This window comes from Heterocephalus glaber, unplaced genomic scaffold (assembly GCF_053883595.1).
Source record: "Heterocephalus glaber isolate CG9 unplaced genomic scaffold, H.glaber_assembly_v1.0 deba00000818, whole genome shotgun sequence".
In the NCBI taxonomy this organism is placed as follows: Eukaryota; Metazoa; Chordata; class Mammalia; order Rodentia; family Bathyergidae; genus Heterocephalus; species Heterocephalus glaber.
In genome coordinates, this window is record NW_028258164.1 from 5,792,710 (window position 1) to 5,814,002 (window position 21,293).

General features: G+C 35.3%; 1 long non-coding RNA gene across 1 annotated transcript in view; it reads right to left on the reverse strand.

Moving 5' to 3' along the window:
- Positions 1-5,250: 5,250 nt before the first annotated feature.
- The window catches only part of LOC147828937 (uncharacterized), a 165,844-nt gene continuing 149,801 nt past the window's right edge, over positions 5,251-21,293 (reverse strand). The window contains exons 2-3 of the long non-coding RNA XR_015449927.1: positions 7,425-7,566; positions 5,251-5,407 (exon numbers count right to left, since the gene is read on the reverse strand). This is a non-coding gene — a long non-coding RNA (uncharacterized LOC147828937). The remainder of the gene's footprint in view (positions 5,408-7,424; positions 7,567-21,293) is intronic.

The window sequence follows — 21,293 nt, forward strand, 5'->3', positions numbered from 1 at the left end:
AAATTTTTGAATATCACATACTCCTTCCTCAGGCAGTAATAGTCAAGGGAAAGTAGCAATAATCACTCAAAAGAATCTTGTTCTGCTCTATGGAGACAATTTATTGGCAGAGACATCACAAGTTGGTGACATTCTGGTCCATTTCTGTCTAGGCACTCAGGAGGGCTATTTCTATCTCTTTGCTGCCACCGGGCCCTCTGGGCCTGGGCATACCCTTCTTCACAGTTACCCTACTTCTGTGACCAACTTTTAGACCTCAAGTTGAAGATAACAATGTCTGGACCTGGGAGAGCAGAGTAGCCCTGTCACCATGTGCTGAGCAGAACCATGGAGGAACAGTTCTACCTGCATATTTTGTGCTGAGTGTGAGACAATCCAAGGCTGGGCTATGGCAGTGAGATCTGGGACTTGTTACTAGAGCACAGCTCACCCTATCTTGGCAAATACACTGCCTTAGAGTGGACTCCCAGATTAATTTATATGAGCTAACTTTGTTGCACAGATACCAACTTTTAATAATACTGGATAAATGACTCTACTGAAGGTGACTTGAATTGATAGCTCTAAATAACAACTAAAATTTAAACACTGCACAAATTTCCAGTATCTTTTACAGATATTGCACGTAATAAAAAGAGGCTAATAAAAATATTACTTCACAAAAAGCATATAAGAACACTTGCTTTAAAAACTAACATGTTTTAATTATGAAGTCTAAATACCATTTCCTACTAAAATAAATAGCTACCCTTCAGAAAATGGCTGACTGCCTTATTTTAAATTGAAATTCCATTTCATTAGTCATGTAAGGTTCATCAAACACATTATTTAGCTTCTTTATGCTTAGAAAAATGTGTTTATAATGGTACATATTTCAAAGGTACATCTCAGGATTAAAAGGGTCATAGAATTAAAAGTGTTGTAGAATAGGGCTGATTTGGCAGGTACTCATGAATGTATAGCTTTCCTTTTACTCCCTCTGTCCCCTTCATTTGTAGACTGCTTTGAGCTTGTTGGAGCCTGGACACCAAGTTCATTGAGATCAGCACTGGACACCTGTTTTGTGCTTGGCTTGCTTTATTCATAACCAGGAAGGTAGCTTCTTGTATCTTTTTTCTTTTCTTTTTATTAGAGATAAGAAAAGAAAGTCCTTGGCAAAGGCCAAACACCTTACTTGTTCAGGGCTCCTAAGTGGCAGTACCAGGTTGCCAGTCCAGCCATAGGATTTGTCCCTATGGCTGACCTTTTTTTCTCTGTAAAAGTGAAGATGTTGCTCAAATGATTAATCATTGTTCCCTTGGGTAGAGAGAAAAATTTGAAAAAATTAAAATTTTATTTTGCATATATTTTGTGTTCTCAAGACATTCTCAGATTCAAGAAGCCAATTATTTTTGTCCCAAGGATGCTTTTAACTTGTCATAAAATTTGAATGGGAAGAAACATTTTTGTCATGTCTAGTGGCAGAGACAGTACAGGACTCCTGCAGGGAAAATTGTACCTTGTTCAACAGCTATAGAGGAGAAGTTTTCTAAACTGTAAAACTCCGCAACACAATGGTCTTTAGCTTCACAAGAACTTATGCTTTTATGTCTTCCTCTTATCCTTCTAAAATAGAATTTTGGATCTGAGATTGCTTACAGCACTTATTTCAACTCTGTTATGTTTCCAAAGGAGCATTAAAGAATTGGGGAATCATGATTTTGGCTACAAAATTAAATCCAATCTTGGAATAATTAGTAAAATGTTTGGCAAGCTAATACTAATCATTTTAAAATGCAGTCAAGTTTTATGACTTTCTGTTCCTAATTTTGAACTCAGGAAAATCCAATGTGATAAGTTGATTCATATTTTCTTAATCATGTAAATATACTTTTCTCATGGAGGAACTATACATCTGATAAAATGTAAAATGGGTGAAGTAGAGGGAAGACGAATAAATTAAATCTAAGAAAAAGGAAATTCCAGGAATAGGTGGTTACCACATAGTACATATGCCAGGAATTGCTTTTGCATGTTTGGAAATGGTTATCTCATATGAATCTTTTATTAGTCTAAAGACGTTTGGCATAATTGAAAAGAAATGTTGTTTATATGAATTATCCATATCCATATTTTCAACAATTTTAAGGAAAATTAACTGGCTTGATTATGAAAACAGATAAATTAAATTTAAAACATCCTGAAATCTCTGGTCCAAAATTCTAGTTATATTTTATTCCACTGTCAGCATTTTTATACATTCTTATTCATATCATTCTATTTTCTTTAGAAAATAAATAAAATACAGTGGTTAGAGGAATATCGAAAATAACTTACATGTCCATATGTAAATTTAAACAATTGCCAACTATTCTTTTTTTCCAAGGTCTTAATGTTGATAATGACTATATTTTGAGAGATCCAAGTCTTGAAAGGAGCAAATTTCTGAAACATAAATGGGCAACATTTCAAATCAATGAATGATTCTGTAACTGATTTCATTAAGAGAACTGACTGACAGAAACAAAGAGGAAGAAGGGAAATCCATTAAAATCCTTTATTTCATTTTATAAATGTTCCGTACCCCCTCACTGTGGTATAGTAACTGCTTCCCCATACAAAAATATTTCTTGATGTTATGTTGAAGACTGCATTTCAAATGAACATCTTTGGAACAGACAAAACCATGTCTGTTTCCTGCAGTCTTCATGCTTTGAAAACTGAAGGAGTTTCAAATTTCCTTCTAGGTTATTTTATTTTTAATTTTTATTTATTTGTTATTACAGATTCTAGATTATTTTCATAGTTTCTGAGTCAATTGTCAATATTTAGGAAACGTGATTAATTTTATGTACAAGTTAAGCTATTTTCTGCCAAAATCACTTGGAAAATACATTTATTTCAGTAAGATGGTAATTTCAGAGTCCTTTCTTTCTCTAACCACAATCTTCATTTGTAAGATGCCACACAACAACAACAAAAAAGAGTCATTAAACGTATAGCAGGATAGAAATTTTTCTTTTGAAGTCTTTTTATTGTGACTGAAAATTCCTATTCATTAGAAAAGTGGGGTGGATTTAGACTTTAATTGAGTTAAGAGAACAACCAGGTGGGACAGAGTAAGCCTTTCAGAATACCCACTTTAAGAGAAGTATTTCTCAGATCAGAAGTTTTGCCCAGAGCAACTGCTTGATCTGTGTTTACAACCCTGGATCCATGTTACACCTTTGTTCTCCAGGCCCTCCATCCTAATTTGTAGGGATCCAGTGCCTCTTGTTGCTGCCCATAGTGCATGGTACATGGTACATGGTACCTCCCAAGTCTCAGCCAGCTTGTTCCTTTATGGAAACATGGCTCAAATAAAACCTATTCTACATTTTCTATTACATTTATTTCCTTTTTGTAGTCATGAACTCAGCTTACACAACAGTATAAGTGAATTTTTCACATGCTTTCCAGTAACTTCTCAATTTTATGTCTTTCCCCATAGAATAAATACTTCTATTATTCTCTGGGTCCATTTAGACCCCAGAAGATAGAATTGGACCTGATGAAACCAGGCTTTAACATATACATTCCCACCAAACTGCAACTAAGACTCTGTTACGGTCTGAGCCAGGCCAAAGTAATTCTTTAAACAATGGATGGGGCAAACCATTTCCATGACACAGCAATGTGCAGGAGCCAGGTGATAGAAAGGCACACTTAGCACTCATTCTGAGTGTACTGGGGCTTCCCTGTACTGTGAGGAGAGGGTCTATCCATGGACAAGATCAGTTCCAGCCTGGGTTTCTCCAAGAGATTTCCATTTCCATTCAGCCTCCGGCATTCATCTCTAATCTCACTGAGACCCACTCCCCACCCTCACTTTCCTATTCATTGTGTTTTTTCCATCACTGCCCATGCTGCCTCATTACACAACTCCTTGCTCAACTCACATTGACCTGTCCTCTCTCTCTGCAGCACAGGATCTTTTAGATGAAGTCCCCAGGAGCTAACTGAGGTGGAGATTTACATGTAGGAAGTTGACTGGAACAGCATGTGCAAAAGAAAGAGAGATGCAAATTGAGCAGAGGGAGAAGCTGGACTTTGATACAGTTGCAAGAGAGCTTCTGGTGAATCTCCAGGATGCTCTGGCTCTGGACAACCTTCACAACTCTCTCCCCTAAGGCTGAAAGTCCTGGTTATGGCCCATCCTCTGCACCAGCCAGTCCTTCCACTGGTGTAGCTGGGAGACTGGTCCTGACCACAACTTTGACAAGCAGCTGTCTTCTGCCATGAGACATTCAAGCAAGGGACTCACTTTCCTCTACTCCATTCTATGAATGTGAATCACTAAGTCCAGGCCAAAACTGAGGAGGAAGTTCCATCTCTGTGAGAGGTTAGTATCTACATATACTATTTGGAATTTTTCTATAAGAAAGATTGTCCCAACTCGCCAATTTATTTTATTTATTTATATCAGTATGGATGCATGTGTACTTAATTTTATATTTTGAGATATAAAATAGTACTATGCATATTAGTTGGTTATTCAAATTCTTCTTGCTTTGGTCACGAGAGCTTGTTTACCATGTTAGCGTGCATGACCTCCTTCCTTCTAGGCATTATGAAACATCACTTCTGCATCATGTGTATTGCCAGCCCTAGCTTTAGAACCAGCCAATTCTCTAAGGAGCTTTGGCTCCTTTTGTTAGAGAATAGTATTTGGAAATCTGCTGAGTGTACTAATTGCCACTACAGTAATACTACTTCCAAGCCTAGTAGGTGTGTAGAGCAAGGAAATACATGTATATACACTAAACTCCATGTGCACACACATCTATAATTATTTTGTGTCTACTTTCTTGTATATAAACTAAAGAATCCATTTGTTGTATCCATACCTGTCCAGTTCAGTCCCACTGGATTCAATTCAAGATCCTATTTTTATGAGATATCTGGTGCCCAATGTCCACTATCTACTTATTTTTTTGTTTAATGCCTCTACATGTGCAAAACGGTTGAGAATTAGTTGCCACAAACCCTGCAGATAAGAAGTGGGTAAAAGTAAAGCGCAAGCAGGTACCTGCTTTTCCTGAACATCATGTTAACATAAATTGGCTTCATGGAAGAAATGAACATTTTCTGGAGATTAATAAAGTACATCTTGCTGTGAGATTTAATATCTGTGGGGATGAAGAACATAATGATATAAATATACAAGTTAAGTTTTCTTGTGTTGTTACTGAAGAGCTGAGGGTTTTACCAAATTTTTCACAAAGCATTTGAAAATAAATTGTCCAATTAGTACCTTTCTTTCCGTTGTTTCACTTCCATGTGGCTGCAGTAGCATTTTTCTGGCCTTTCAGTAACATTCCTTCACTCCCACATTTCTGGAATGATCAAGTCACATAAGTTCAAGCCTTGTAGATTATAAATCTTTCACCTTTAAAAAATAAAATAGGGCATAACTCTTAGATCCTCATCATAAATCCCCCTAAATCATGATTTCTGCCAGTCACAAATATTAGTTTTAATCACTATGACAGGAGCAATAGTTTCCAGTAATATGGACGAATCCAACTAAATTTTGCTGCTCTTCTTAGTTGTTAAGTTTTTTTCCAAATGTTTCAAAAAGATTGGACAAGACCAGAGATCAGTACATTAGTAAGTCTTCCATATTTGTATCACTCTATCTGCAACCAGAATAGACAAAAACATATTGCAAATATAAGTAAAATATATTGTAAATATAAAATAAAGCTAAACTTTATGGATATAATCATTAGCCTTTTAGAGTTCATGCATGTTTAGTGAAACACAAGTTTTAAATGTAACAATGACATATAAGAATATTAAAAACATATAATACGTTTTTAAAAGTTTATTTAGTATCAAGTTGAGTTATGCTTTCTACATGTCAGCCACATTCTTTGATATTATTTTGATAGCTTAACATATCAGTGTTAATTCAGTATAGTTAGAGTAACTTTGTAAATATTTAAAAAATATTTTCTAGTTAACCTAAAGAGGGTTTTATATTTAGATATAAAAGAGATTTCAAAAGGTGGATAGATTTCTGTCTTCCACTGATACTTTATTTCCAGTTAAGAGTTTCATTATTCAGGCTGTGGTACTGTTTTGATACCACATGGTAAAAGCAAATTATTTGATGATTTCTGTTGTTGTAGTCAACAGCTGACCAGATGGAAGGACAGAAATGTAATCTGAATAAATTCATCGACAGAGAGGGTGGAGGATCTATGGCATCCATTACCGCATGGCAGACGGAGGCACTGGTAAAATGTATTAACATCTTGTCCTCATTCACCAGCCCTTTGAAAATCAAAGCTGTCAAGTGGTAGGAGCCTTCCAGTATTACACAATCTGACTTTGGTCGGAGGAATGAACATAATTGGTGCAATACTGTAATCTCTAAATGAGACCCAGACTTCTGAGTGCAGTGTGTTATAATTTGATTATATTGTTATAATCTGATTATATTAACATATTTTACATAATTTAGAAGCTATGAGATTAACTCTAAACTGAAGCCTTTTTCTGAATTTAAAGGTCCAAATGCTATTTGGTTCAGGTGTATTTGTAATCAAATAATCATTCCATTTAAAATAAATTTTCTCCAGTGCTTAGTACTAATTATTTCTTGTACTTCATGATAGGAAAGCTTATACACAAATGGATGGCACTATAGTTGCATTCATGTTTTATCTGCTAGTAAGTTAGTTGTTTGGAAGTTAGAGGCATCTAGTTGCCAACCATGTCATAATTTCAATCCTCATCCTGAGTAACACAATATTGATTTTTTTAGTAGATAATGCTACCTCCTGGAATAAAAATAAAAACAACAGTAACAACTACAAAGTGTTCCTCAGTATCCCTACAGGTAGCAGTGCTCTATGACTAGGTTCTGGACAATGAGATGTAAAACTATCAGAAAGCATGAAAGTGCTCACAGAGATTACAATTATGATAACTGATTCACAAATTTAAATAATGGAGTTGAAAGAAGCCAGTGAAATGAATTTCCTAGAAAGAAAAGAAAAGATGAAAAAAAAGAAGATGGAGAGAAAAGATGGGGATTGAAGATCAATCTAAGAGTTTCAACATCTATCCAAGGAGACATTCCGATTAGAAGAGAAAATGGTGAAGAAAAGTTTACTGAGAAATAACACACTGTTATTGCACTAAAACAGAAATGACATGTCCCAAATTATCCCAAATTAGAGGACATAGATCTCAAATTTTAACAGACTCACTGTACCTCCAACCCAGTGCATGAAACAAAACTCATACCAAGCATATTATGAAATTTCTGATCATCAGTGGTAAAAGGAAGATCATAAAAATCTCCAGCAAAAAAAAAAATCTTGTTATCCAAAATGAAATGGCGAACGTGTAGGTTAGATAGCCACTCCTCAAATGTCAATGTGCTTACAAATCACCTGAGCATCCTTTGAAAACTGGCTTCTGCTTGAGCGTGGTTGGAAGCCAAAGTCTTCTTTCCTGGAATCTCTCAGCTATGTTGGTGCTGCTGGTTCTCTCGTGGCCCTGAGTTACAGAGAGCAGGGCAGATGGAAGAGAGGCCTGCAAAAATTCAGAGAGAAAATATATTGAAATCAGTAATTTTAAACTCTGTCAATTAACCAGGCAACTGTGAAGGTAGGAACAAAAAAGCCATTTTCAAACAAAAGACCTTAAAGGTACCCCCCCATCCAAAGCTAGCAAAATAAAGGATGAACCAAGAAGGAGAAAAATATGAGAAAGCAATTTAAGGCAGGAAATGCTGAATTTGGCTGCAAGATGTAAAGAGCAAATTGACAGAAAACAAAGAACCCTGTAAGAAAGTAATAAAGTAATGATCCATTTCAGGAAAATCAATGTAGCTTACATAGATACTGACATTCTTATATTGTAACATATTTGAAAACTGTAAAACTAATATTTCTCCTATGCCTAGATTATAAAACCTTTGGTCACATTAATAACACATTAACAGGCCGGGGATTTAGCTCAGTGGTTTTGCTGCCTGCTGCGCAAGCACAAGGACCCGAATTTGATTCCTGGTACCAACCCCCCCAACCCCCCACACACACTTTAATAATATAATATTAATAGTGGCAGATATCATATTTGACTAACACTCCCAGCGAGACATATAGTCACACCTTATAACTGAATGTATTATTTTTTCTGCCTAAGTTGTATAAATTCTTACCATGAGTAGGGAAAGTTGAGACTACATAGATCTCAAGTTAGTTCTTGTTGGTTTTGTTGATTATAGATTTTAGGTTATTTCAGGCTTTGCATGTTGGAAAATGTTTCCTGTTTTTAAGTACTTTCAGAATTTAGAATTGTGGATAAGGAACTGTGGGCTGGAATCTCAAGAACTGAAAGTAAAATACTTGTCCTCAAAAAATTATCAAAAGCAATTCTTGAAGTGTTTTTTGTTTTTGGACTATCCTAGTTGCACAGACATTATACATTGCTTAGAAAAACCAGTGTTTGAACTAAAATATCTTTGTCAAGGTAACTTCTAATAATACTGGTATATGTACTGCTGTAAATAATTTCATTAACACAGTTCAAATACTCTCTTTTTTCAAAAAGAGTATGCCACAAGTTCCCATGGTATGCATGTAGCAGAAAGATTTAATTGTAAGAATTTTTCCTTGAGATACTTCTGATATCTTCTGGTTCTCAAAATTTAAAGTAAATAACTGCTACAAAATCCCATTCATGTACATTTTTGCAATATTCATTTGCTTAATTATTGAAAAATTTTATATGTACATTTTCATTGACCTTTGATTAACGAAAAAATTCAAAAGATTATTCTTTTAGTAATAACATCAGTAATAATTGCTTATATTTAAAAGACAATCTGATCCAAGCAGTTTAATAGAAAGTTTATACCACTAGTTCTTACAAATGTATGAGATATTAAGAGTAATTAGACACTGTGTACAAAATATTATTAGCAATATTACCTAGAGTATGGAATTCTAATATCTTTATTGAATATAATATACTGAGGATCAAAAAGCATTGGGAAGTAAATTATTAAAATTATTCAAATAATGCAGTTTTCACTTCAACAGCTAAACCAAATGTACCATACTGAGGAAAATATTAAAGAGTGGACCAATTTTTTTGGAGATAGCATAGCAGCCTCTCTGCTTTCCCACCCTCTTGAAGTGATTGTCACATAGAAAATATTCAATAAGTATATGTTGAATAAAGCATGAGCTGTAAAAATGCATTAAATGATAGTCTTTGTTCTGTAGTAAGGAGATGGTTGCACCACTGTATGACCGAAGTTTTATTGTCAGTTAGAGTAAAGTTGGGTAGGATACCAGAGCTAAGGTTTTTATACGTTGGAAATATGCCATGAGGCTGATGGGCAGACTTGACTATGTAAACAGCCTTTTCACTGGAAAATTGCTGCATGGTATCCCTGTAGTTTAGATTTTCACTGAGAAATAATGTTTAAATAATATCCATATTGAAAGGTATGATTCACAAGCTATCAGAACATTATTCAAGAACATTAGAAAAAATTTAAATAATTCAGAATTAAATTATATCACAAAGTTAACAAAAGATATATTAGCAGTGAGCACAGGAGTATTTTGTAAGTAGTCTTCTTTGTTTCTCTATATTTTATATTTTCCTATAATTATCATATAATAATATTAGGATAGAAATCTTGTCACAAGCTGTTTTTTAAATATAAATCAAAACTCCAAAATAAGTGAAAATAATTCATTAGTATAGAGGCTAAAGAATAGTTAAAATTTTCCTTAAAGTTCTAAAGAAGAGGAAGACAAAAAACAATTTTTCCCTAAAATATTTTAATTATCATTTGAAATGTTTATTTTAATAGTTAAAATACATTATTTATACATTTAATGAAATTCTTAACTATAAATTAGTAGTTAAAGGTTAAAACATTTAAATAGTACCAATTTAAAAATATATGTCTATGGTTACTGTGGCCTAGAAATACATTATATTTTAAATATACTTTTTTCTTTCAACAGAATTGGCTGTCTTTTCACTGTCTGGCAATAAAAAAAAAAATCAATGATTATTTTCCTACAATATTTGGGAATATTTTCCATATATTTATTCAGAGGAATTGAACAAAGATGTATTTTGTTTCATAGAATAATTTATCAATCCACCTTATAAAACTTTTAGTACTTGGCTATAAATTATTGTCTAATACATGTGACAGAGAATACACACAGAGAGAAATGTTCCAATATGATAACAATTGCTGAATCTAGATGGAAAAAGAGTACATTCTTTTTCAAAAGAAAAATAATAATGCTAATGTTGTTAGGGAAAAGTATTATGATCCCCGAAATAAAAAATTTCCATTTAATAACTGAATAGAATACTAAAGTGCAAGCTATGTTCTTAAGAATTTTATTTGGGAAATGTATAAAGTCTAGAAAAGAGACTGAATCACCTTCCTAAAATTAGGTTTTATAATTCAATTTAAAATAAAACCATGTCAAATGTTTTTAAAATTTAAAAAATAGCTCTTTTCTTCTTTGTTTCATTGGTGATAAAGGTTAGAGAAGATGGTGTAATAACTATGAATGCCAATATTGTTTTTAAAAGAATACTTGAGTAACCCAAATGATAAAATTTGTAAAAGTTCAAAATTATTGAATCACAATACACAACAATTTCTTCTGTACTCTTATAAATTAATTTAGTTTTAAAAGTCATATTTAATTTTATTAATTTTATAATGTTAAAATATTTATTGTGCCTAGTAACACATTTTTTTGACCTATAAAATCTCAGCATCATTTAAACTGTTTCCTTAAATGATTAACACTGTGTTGTCATTTGCACTTGAGTATTGAAAGATAAAAGGGGAGACATCTTGGTCCCAGCCATTTACAAAGAGCAAAGGAATGAAGTGAAAAAAATTTTTTTAAAAAGCAGGACTGAAGAATAAATGATAAAAGTAAATTGAAGTCATTGCAAGAAAGGATTATATGCAATATGAAAAAATTGAAAAGTTTACGATTTTTCTCCAAAATTTTATATTCATGGTCTGAATTTTGTAACAACATTGAAGTTTCAACTTCAGTGTTACCATTATGCTGGTTGCCTGGGTGCTGGTGAGTCCCAAGAGTTCAGATTCTTTTGTGTCATGAACAAAGAATTGGACAAGCCACATAGTTTAAAAAGAATGTTTATTGAGGAGCTAGTATGCTCAAAGAGGACAGGCTCACATGGGAAAGGGAATTGGCAGGAGCCCCTAAGATATGGGTGGAGGTGTCTTTTATTTTTGGTCAGGAGTCCAGGTTTCTCCCAGAGGACTGTCCTGGGTGTATTTGCCAGCTTATGCTGAGTCATATTCTCTGTGTTAACTGTGCATGTCCTTACCCATAATTCACTCTTTCATAATTGTATCCATGAGATTAAACCCATGTGGATGACGGGATACCATAATGAGTTTGTCTGAGGCCAAAGACTACTTTCTAACACTTTACAGTATTTCTGCGCTTGTACCTAAGTTGGGGATTTCCCTAATACCATTTTATAGGTTACTTCTTTAGCTGTGGCTATTGTTTTGAAAGTTAGAGAGATGGGTAGAATTGAACCCTTAGAGATTGATGGTGAGATGTTCCTTAGCTCCTGCTTGACAGGAAGGCACGCTCTGGCCTGTGCTAACCACTATTCTAAAAGTAATTTATATTTGAGAAGCAATGTGGCTGCTGAAGGCTGGAGTAGTGGCAGCATACCTGAGAAAAAATCCTCCAACCCAGCCCAGGCCTTGAGCTTCAAGGTCCAGGCAGGGTACAGGAAGCCAGGAACAGGCCATGCAAGCAAATAAAACTCTAGCAACTAAAACACTGGCAACCAGGCCATAATACTTTCAAAATAAAAAGCAGAGCGAAATCCCCACAGTTCCGCTAGCTGGAGGCCAGATTGTCTGTCATAATGGGTATCTGGAACCAAGAGGGGGCTCATGACTATCTATCCTAAGGTTCTGAATCCACTCTTATTTGAACCAAATCTAATTAAGTAGCCACTAACAAAACTCAGACTCAGCTCAAGTTCGGTGCAGATTTATTCAGCACCACATCTCTCACTAGCAGCTGTGTTATACAGATATATAAATATACCATTCAGAACCCATAGAAGGAAATGGAACAATGTGATAAGAGTAAGAAACATAGAACAGAAGAACTTTGGGTTTCTACAAATCTCATATTTATCCTAGCTCAGTTTTTTGAATAGGAAATAAAAGCAGTTTTGTCTTAGAAGTTTCAAAATGGAAATGCGGTTTTCTCCAATTTCTTTTTTGCCTTAAATTTATTGACTGTTTTCATTTTGCAAAATCATACATTACCATTTTAACTTTTTTCAACAATAGATTCTGAACCTGACAGTAAATGTTCCCATCCATTTATCTCAACTTTAGAAAGATTTCTTCCTGAATCTAGGCCTTCACTTCCCTTTTCTTCAAGCATTGACTCAATAAAACTTATAAATTCCTTTTCTACCTCTTTGAGATGTAAATCTTTCTGAAAGCCTCAGGGAGTTTTACATCCCAAACTGTCTCTCCAGAAAAACCTTGGAACAACTATCAAGAGACACAGAAGCCTTCTCACTAGTTTCCATAGCAAGGTAGGATCTTAAATTCAATAAGCACCAATTAGCATGTGCAAATGGCTACCTGCCTTGGCCTACCACCCCATCCAGTACTATTCCCCAGGCTCAGCCGGCGCTCACAAACACCGGCTCCAGCCTTTTGTTTCAGTGGAGTTAAATTCAACCCCTCTTCCTTACAGCAATCTTCTTCTATTCAGTGTCTCAGGCATCCAGGTGCTCTACCATGGAGCTACAACCTCAGCCTTGGCAATGCTCTTTAATAAAATTTTTCTTGCTTGTTTAACTGATTAGTATATTTTTTATTTGACAGTAGTTAGAAAGTGCAGGCAACACTGGCTGCCATCAATAGTAGACAGACACAGAGTAGATCTAACACTGTCTTTTTAAACTGTTATATTTGTTCAGTTCGGTTAGTTGGCTATAGTGTTTATTTTGGCCACTTACGGATATTATCTGAGCTTTCAAGCTATTTTGCTGTGTTCATTTTGTAAATAATGATCAAGAGAATTTATTGATCTTATAATTCAATTTTCCTCCTATTGTCTTATTGCCTAACATAATTTCTGCATCATGATTGAAGTAATGAATTTGATTCTATTCATGAACATTGTTTTACATTAAACATTTAGAAATGAGTGCCCATCTATGGCCATCTTCTTCCAAATGTGCCTGATCTCATAAAAAATTAGACAGTATTAAGTCCTATGCAAACCACAAAAGACCTAACATTTAACAATGAGTTTAATTTTAATTATTTTAGCTATTTTATTTCTGGACAAACATGTTAGTGCACAGAGAACGCTATTTATGTGTTGATAGTGACCATTACTTTTTTTTGGTACCAGGAATCGAACTCAGGGCCTTGAGCTTGCCAGGCAAGAGCTGCGCTGCTGAGCTACATCCCTGGCTCAAACATTATATTTTTAATGTATTGACTTAGCTCAATGGTTTCTAAGTGGTACCATTAATAAAAAGGTTTTGAGTTCTATGTGTGAATATAATGAGTAATTTTAATTTCTCTTCCTTTGTCAAGGACTGCATCCTTTAACTCCAAATAAAGTCAGCTGATTCACAAATGTGCACCATTGGCTAAAAAACGTTTATTTAAAATGAAAATTCAGCTACATCAAGACGTCACCCTCCTGATTTTCCTTCATGTTATTTTTAGAAAAAAGTATGAGTCAGTGCGGTGTGCATTACATTTTTTTCCACTTCCCCCCAGTTTATATACCAGTAAGAAAATAACAAATTGTAGTTTTTATGGTTTTGTTTTAATCACAGCTTTTGAATTACTGTGCTTAGCTTCATTGTGAATGCCACAGGTCAGGAAGTCTGCACAGTATCATTAGAGTGATACTTAACAAAGTGCTTAGTCACAATGCATAATGTATTTGAGAATGTCATAAATTAGCAATTAATATGAAATAATTTAAGATCAGCACACCTTCTCCATGTAGAGTCATTCTCTCCATTCTAGATGCTGAAGTGTTGCTAATAGAGAAGTGTTTGATAAAGTTAATGAATGGCTTGAAATCAGTGGGAATGGGTAAGAGATTGATTCTAGCCAGAACAGTGCAACCTTTTTTGATCATCTTTCTTCAATGACTAAGTTTGGCTTTGAGGAAACAAACAATAACAAGTAACATATATCAAGTGTCTCCTAAGAACCATGCCCTGAAAGAAGTAATTCATATGTAACCTCATTTAATTATCACAGTTACTATTAACATTAAGACAAGGAAATTATGCCTCAGAGAAAATAAAGAATTTACCTCGCTGTTGGAGGGTGAAGAGCAATTCCTTGTCCTTGGGTACTGCTTCATCAACGGAGAAGAGAGTATCATTGAGCTCCCAGTGGATGTGTGCACTCCATAGTCCACCTGTCTCCCATCGGAGGTTAAGGATGAAGGTACACTGGACCTGAGACCCTCAGCATGAGATAAGCTGAGCAACACAAAAGTCTCTCCTTACTCTCTCACAGCACAGACAGTGGTCTGAGTACCTCTAGCTACGGCCATTATTCCTTTATCACCCATAGGCTTACTTGAGAAGGTGGGCCACAAAGAATGAAAGTCAATTTTATTGGTACCATGGAATATGCCTACTATTATTATAAATAGATGAGCTAGGTAAAAATATTATAGGCAGTCAGATAGGGCTAAATCCTTGAGAGGGCCAGGACAAAGGTGAAACACACCACAGCTGCACATTGGCTGAAAACCAGGCCTCAAAATGGAGACAAGATGACCAGACCCACATACTTCTTCAAAGAACTGGGCTTAGTGAAGTATAAAATAGACATCGACCACCCTGAGGGTGACCAGAGACCTCTGGACCCACCACCTCCTAAGAGAATCCTTGTTCTTTCCGTCCATGCTTGCTAAGTGACTCGCTTCACAATTGGACACCATTACCTAAGTGACTACACTTATAACCTTATTAGATGTTCATGGTGTGGCCCACGTTGTACCCACATGGGTTTCACCCTATAAACCTTTGTAAAGTGGGATCCTTGGCTACCCACTCAGGACCCTTCCTGCCCCTCAGGAGCTTTCTTATCAATAAATATCTTTCTACTTTTAACCTCTGTCTTTCCTAGGACTCATTCTTCAATTTCTAGAAAACAAGAACTCGGCATATCACACAGTTAACATGTTGGGAAATATATTTCATATGTCATATTTCCCGCAACACTATGACAAAGTAAAGTGGTGGCAAAACCTAGAGTTTTGAATGTAACTTAGGAACTATTCCTAATTGGGGTTTCGTCCTTAAATCTTGAGTTCAAGAACTTGGACCTCATTCACACAGGCCTTGAAGAGTGACATCGGAGTGATTAAAAGGAGATCTCAAGTCTACCTTTCTATCCAGCCTCACCTTCTAGGAGCTGGATCAGAGAGAGGAAAGGAACAGACTTCCCCGGCAGTGGAAAAAACTACATAGATGGAAATAGAAGGGAGATGAGATCCCGATGCCAGAGCAGGGAAGGGGAGATGGGAGAGAGTTGCGTGTAAGATGCGTTGAACTGATACACCACTGAATGTGGCTTCACCAGTGCTCCTGTCCTTAGCAGTTGGGTTAGCAACTCTTCCTAGAATGCCAGTTTGCCTGAGGAGTGTCAGAAGTATTTATTTGGTCATTTAGTTTAACACATATGTGATACAATAATAAACCAGTATCCTTGAGGAGAATCCATTTAGAAAGGGGTGATGGGCTACAAAAGACAAGTTAAATGTGGCTAATGCTACAGTTACATAAAAATCATACAGGAACTTCGGTCAATTAGAAGTCATGTCAGTCTAGGTTTTTGAGGATGGATTTCATGTTTGAGGAGCATTTAGATTATGCAGCTCTAGGTATCAGAGATGCTGAAGAACATTTTAGTGGATAGAAACTGAACATGGGCATCGAATACATGTTGGCTTCTCTAACAGAGAGAAACAAAACTATCAGGAATTAAGGCAGAAGTTTATTTATCCCTAATTAAGTGAACCAAGACTTTGTTTCATTATTTAAAGGATCAAAGAATATTTATTAAATCTTACTGGTGTCTCAGTTAAAAATCTGGTTTCCATTTTAAGAAATAAGATGGCCCCCTTTTTACAATCATGCCTTCTTTCCCAGGGGGAAAGAAAAGATAAATATTATCCATGTAAAAAATATCCTAGAGCAAGGGATGGTGCACACCTGTAATTCCAAAATCTGGTAGGCTAAGGCAAGAGGATCACAAGTGCCAGCCCAGCCTGAGCAACTTAGTAATTTAGCCAGATCTTTCTCAAAATTTAAAAAAGAAAATTATTTTTAAGAGCTGGGGATGTAGCTCAGCGCAAAGGACCAGAGTTCAATCCCCAGTACTGGAAAAAAGAAAAGAATATCCTAAGAATTTCACACATTTCTTTCTTTCCATTGGTCAGATGGTAGCCAGCTGGCTACCTAAAGCTACAAAGGAGGTTAGAAACTGTAACCTGTTCTGGTACTGTTGTGTCCAACTAAAATTCTGGAAGTTCCGTTTTTAAAGAAGAAGCAAATGGTTATGGGAATAAAGACTCACCAAAGGCCACAGCTGAGAGTGCATTTGTCCCTAATAACTTCTCGTGCTTAAATTTTCATTTAACATAGAACTGTCAGTGCTTTGTATCAGATAAAGATGAATTTTGGACCAAACATTAAGGAAACTATACTAATGCTTGACTATACCAAATTATTAATTAAAATTAAGAAAACTGGCAAAAAAACTAACATAGTTTAGAGATGGACTTGGGAAAGTTCATGTTATGATAACTGTTAATCAGGGCACTCTTTTTCTGTGGATTCTTTAGCTGATCTTCCTCAGACTTGTTGGGTAGTTCTGCTATCATCATCACTTCCCTAAAGGCTGAATCAGTGAAATGTCTTTTGAATAATTCTGTTCATCTTTTGTTTCATTACATCTCTTGAGCAGTTTCCAACTTGTTTCTCATCCCAGGAGTTCTTTTAAGTTTTTATTACATTTTAAATTTCTAAAAGATCCTTGTTTATATTTATCTACTTTGATAGCCTCTTATTCCTTAGTTATGTATTTGATCCTTCCCTTCATTTCTATAGACATATCAAACACATTAATTTTACATTATTTAAATCACAATTCCATTATTTTAAGTCTTTGAAAGTCTTTCTGTTCTCTATGATTTATACTTTCACTTAATCTTTGTGCTTTCTTTAGTGTATTTGTATTTTGGGTTACGTTTCTTTGAAATCTATGTATGGTAATTTTATGAGATATAAGTTAAAGCGTTTTTTCTTTCTTTTGCCCTCCTCTTCCTCTTCTTCTCCTTCTTCCTCCTTCCCTTCTGGGCTTTATGGAAATGTAAATTTTGTACCTTGAGAAACTGAGTTTTAATCAAATTCCTACATGAAGGCTGATGTCTGGCTAGAATAGTTTTTACTTATTTATGGCAATCAGGCAAGCTTCCTCCTTGTTTCTTCTTGTGGAGCAAGATCCCTCTTGTTTTCTATTTCTCTTAAGGTAATAGCACTGCCTACACTGCTCTGGCTTTCTATAGGGGACTTCTAATTGGAGTCTCCACTTCTCAGACCTTGAGTATTATTGTTTGAGTTTCCCATTAAAACTTAAAACTGCAGAGAGGATCAGCAAATGTCTCCTAGAGAAGTTGCTGACTTTGGACATTTTTTAAAACTATGGTGGATTGGTAATATCACTTCACTCTACACCTGAATGTTCATTTTTCTTTCTTTTGAGCTTGACTATCTGTTAATGTATTAGTTAGTTTTCCCATTGCTGGTATGACATATCTGACACTAACAAATTAAAGGAGAGTTTTATTTTGGGTCATGGTTTCAGAGGTCTCAGTCCATGGTCAGCAGCTTCAAGGTAGAGGGAAGGACATGGCAGAGGGAAGGTATTCACTTCACAGTAGCCAGGAGACAGAGAAGGTAGGAAGAGCCAGAGGAAGAGCCGCCAGTTACCTGGTTCCTTCAACCAGGCTCCACTTCTCAGCAGCACATTCAGCAGTGAACTCATCAGTGGATTAATACTCTAACAACACCCATGTGATCAATCAGCTTCCGAAAGCCCCAGCTCTGAGCATGAGGGACCTTTTTATTTATAAATCATAATAATTTTTAAAGATATTTTAATATTTTATAGATTAAAAAACTGAAGATTTATAGTCTATTTAATGATCAGAAATACAAATATGCATATTTGTTCTAAATCATAATTATGAATTGTCACTTTCCTATGAAGATATTAATAATTTAAACAATTTATAATTCTATGGGTAATAGTAATTAATGAAACAACTTACTATGGAAATCAAAGAACAGCTGATGTGAAATTATTTTTGAATTCTCTAACATTCCTTTTTAATTAATAACTTTATCCCTATTAAAACAAACCAACACACAAAACAAAACATAGGTATTACTTCAGTTTATCAAGTAATGTGCCTTCCTGTGACTAAGGTCACATTTTTACCTGTTCATCTTGTCACATCAATGTCACAATGTCACATCATCAGTGTCACAGCATTTTGATCTGATCAAGTTTTGGGACTCACAAACTGTCACAGCTGTAGGTCAGCAAGTCAGCCTGGTGCTCCAGAATGTTCCCCAAGAGTCTGTGTCAAGAGCCTTTGGGATGTATGGGAAAATTTACAATACATATGGCTGGCTTTTGAGGAGATAGTAATGTGTCCATGTATATATTTTCTTTTGAGATTTTGTTTTGCAACCAAAATGCTTTACCTTGATAATTGTAGGACATGATCTATTAGGTATCTGTCATCACCTCCTTATCAGTTAAAAATTCTTCCTGATTGGAAAAAACAGATCACAAAAGTATGGAACTTCAATTGTTGATATATAATAAGTTCCCCAAAGTTTTAGAAAATTTGCATGGAATATAAATAATAGATTTTTAAAGCAATTGACATAACCACAGAGATATGTTTCTATGTGTTTATATAGTAATAGAACAATAAACACTTAAAATATTTTCCAGAGAAAAATTTGGGTGTGTCTCTTTTGTGTGTGTGCACATGTGTGCGTAGATATGTATGTGACTGTCCACATTTTAACTGATTTCTACTTGGTGCTCTGGCATCTCGTCACTCTGTGACGTTTTGTTTGGAAATCTATTATGAAGTTGCTCGTTTTCTGATGGAACTTTTCATTGAAGAGAAAATAATGAATCCATCAGCATCAGTTATACAACCATATAGAAACTTTTGGTCCATGTTCTACCTGACCTATAGTTTTAGTTTTCTAGTGTGCAAATTACTTTAATAGATAATGTTTTGTTTTAACTGATTTCCTCTTTTGTTGTAAATTTTTAAAAATACTCAAAATGTAGGAAAAATAATAAGATATACCTTATATTTTGCAGCCTCATATACTTTCTTTTCACAGAGAAGTTACCTACTACACAGCCCAAGAAGTGCTGTTGTCTTTCACCTGCCATTGTCCTGAGAGGCCTCATCAAGCGATAAGGACCCAAGGCCACTCTTTATTCCCTACCTCTTCTCTACTTTACTGATCTTCTTTCTTTTTTATCTTTGTTCACATCCTTTGTTTCTTCTTCTCTGATTAGCATTTTTTCAGTACTGCCCAAATAGTGACCCTTCTAAGAAGGTCAACCCTAGTCAGAAGCATGGCCTATCTTGACTTCTTGATTCTTTCTCAGCCTTGGCTTCTTCATCCTGAAAATATGGATGGCAATAAGAGAAAACACAGAGAGAGAAAACAGATTATAGGTAGGCAGGTGCTTAGTACAGTGCCTGGATCAGAGTTAACGTTTGGAATAATAGGGAACAAGGGGCCCAACTTTGTGCAGATGGGAAGGAGATGGAGAGGGCCAGGGTAGGAGGGCAGGGAAGGAGAGGAGAAGTAAAAAGGATTAAGATGCAATATGTTTATGTACCAATTCCCAAGATGGACACAATTACTATGTATCACAAACATATACTAAGAAAAAAAAAGAAACAAAAGAGAAATACAAGTGTTGTTTTAAGTCTAGACATACAGTGGACTCTTCAGTTACAACTGACCTGACATATGAATAACTTCAGTTATGACCAGAATTTTAGTTTTAACTTACAACCGAAGTTTTGAGTTATGACCTGAATACCTGTCGTTTGTGCTTCCAGATGGTCTCAGATACAAATTTAACCCTTAAAGAGTGTTGAAAAGAACATTGCAACATCCTTTCCTGTGTGGTTTTAATTGAGAAATCCTGGGCCAATGTCTAAGGACACTGAGATCTGCCTGTATATAGGAGAGAGACTTTGAAGGCTGGGTAAAGGAGCCTGAGCCTTCAATTGACCAGTCCTTGTGAACAAATTTGAGTTCATAAGTCAAGGGTCCACTACACTTTGCATAATGTGTAAAGCAAGTTATCTATCTAATAACCCCTATTGAATAAAACATTATATTATCTTTGGCTCTTCTTATTAAAAAATAGAATAAACATTGCATATAAGTAATAATGGTATAAATACTATTAATAAATACAAATATAAAAATATGCAATAAAAAGATAAATTATTAATCACAAAACTTTGAAAAAGACCTGCTTGAAATCAGATCAAATGAGAACATGGCCTAGAATTGAATGCAAAAGCTGAAAAAGGGGCCAGGGATTTACCTCAGTGGTTCTGCCACCTGCCCCGCAAGTGTGAGGTCCCGAGTTCAATCCCCAGAACCACAAAAAATAAATAAATAAAAGCTGAAAAAAAGCAGTCAAAAGATTAAAACAGATCTCAGTTGCTCCCTTTAATTATTTTCTTTTCTACATGTTATACTAGCTCCTAGGACTGGGTGAATCACACTTGCCACCTAACTGACAGAATAAAAAGTGTCATCAAGGGCTGTGCTAAGGGTTATGATGTAAAAGTGAGTCTGGGCTTTCCATTTCACTGAGATGCTCCAGAATCGTCCACAGGAGCAGAATTTAAGGACCTTCTGGAGGAAGTCTCGCCACAGCCTTCTCCCTCCTAGGGTCCTAATTCCAAGTTAGATTTCCGATGAACAAACAGTTTGGCTTTGTAGTGAGCATCAATTCCACACTGTAGTATCCAGGAATAAATACAGAACAAAACACTGAATTTTAAACTTGAGGTTTAAAATTTTTTTAATCACTTTTATAATGAGATAGATAAATTCTAGTTTCT